The following is a 1,143-nucleotide window of genomic DNA, read 5'->3' on the forward strand; positions in this document are numbered from 1 at the left end:
TTACCATTTACAGTGACCTGTCATTATGATTAATACTCTTGATGTTAAAATTTTGTTCACATTCTTCTTTATGTTTTTGGGTTTGCTTTCTTAAAACAGAATCGCTATGTAAATAGCATCTACATTTCCAAGCCTTTTAATAGCTAGCAAAATCACTCTTCAGAAATATTGCATGAAATGTCACTTCTACATAGAGTGTACCTAAATGACAACTATTACTGAGGGGTGTGTGTGTGTGTTTTTACATTTTTGACTAATTTAAAAATGTATGTCACTTGCACTTGCATTTCTTTGGTTTTCAATGAGGGCACATTATTGTAAACATATTTTAGACCTATTTATATACTTTCCTTTTTTAAAAAAAATATGGACTGCTTCACGAATTTGCATGTCATCCTTGCTTAGGGGCCATGCTAATCTTCTCTGTATCGTTCCAATTTAATATATGCCCCGGCAGCGAGCACTATGTCCTTTTGTTAATTGTTGGAGATGTTACAGCATATCATTTTAAATATTTCCCTTTTTAAAATCATAACTCAGATCTAATCCTTCATTTCTAAATGACTGTGAAGAGACCTCCATTATGTCTCCTCTCTTCCTGGCATCCAAGTTCCTAGACATGATTAGCTTCATGATAAGTAAGATACAAATAAATTGTAAATGACTATGCAACTGAGGTCATGAGTCCAAATATGCCATTGTACTTTTTAGCAAGGGACATATAAATGTTCATCATCACATCCAGTTTGCCAAGCAAATAGACCAAAATAGTTAGGATATAATTAAACATGTATGAGTTAGATAACAGCATAGCAGTCCCTTCTAGATTGGTGGAGGTAAACATGGCCAATCTAAGTTTACCTCTGCCAATGTTTATTTACCTATTGGTTGATTCTCTGGCAGTCAGTAAGTAACTGGCATAAAATCAGGAAAAAGAAAGAGAGAGATTCCAAAACCCTGGTCTCTTGCATGGAATTAGGGGAGTGTCAGGCTGGCAGATAGCTGAATACAGTGACTGCATTCTCTCCAACACAGAGCCATGCTTTTAAGTAGCAGATTCTGGCAGAAAGTTTGTCTGGGCCCACTCTAACTATGTCATGACGACTTTGGAGTAAAAATTGGGGTGGATGAGAAAACAGGCAG

The 1,143-nt window shown here is 36.0% G+C and overlaps 1 non-coding gene across 1 annotated transcript; it reads right to left on the reverse strand.

Moving 5' to 3' along the window:
• Positions 1 to 360: 360 nt before the first annotated feature.
• LOC114230054 (U6 spliceosomal RNA) lies at positions 361 to 462 on the reverse strand. Its single transcript, XR_003615911.2, has one exon. It is a non-coding gene; the product is annotated as a U6 spliceosomal RNA (small nuclear RNA).
• Positions 463 to 1,143: the final 681 nt, after the last annotated feature.

The sequence above is a fragment of the Eptesicus fuscus genome, chromosome 12 (assembly GCF_027574615.1).
Source record: "Eptesicus fuscus isolate TK198812 chromosome 12, DD_ASM_mEF_20220401, whole genome shotgun sequence".
In the NCBI taxonomy this organism is placed as follows: Eukaryota; Metazoa; Chordata; class Mammalia; order Chiroptera; family Vespertilionidae; genus Eptesicus; species Eptesicus fuscus.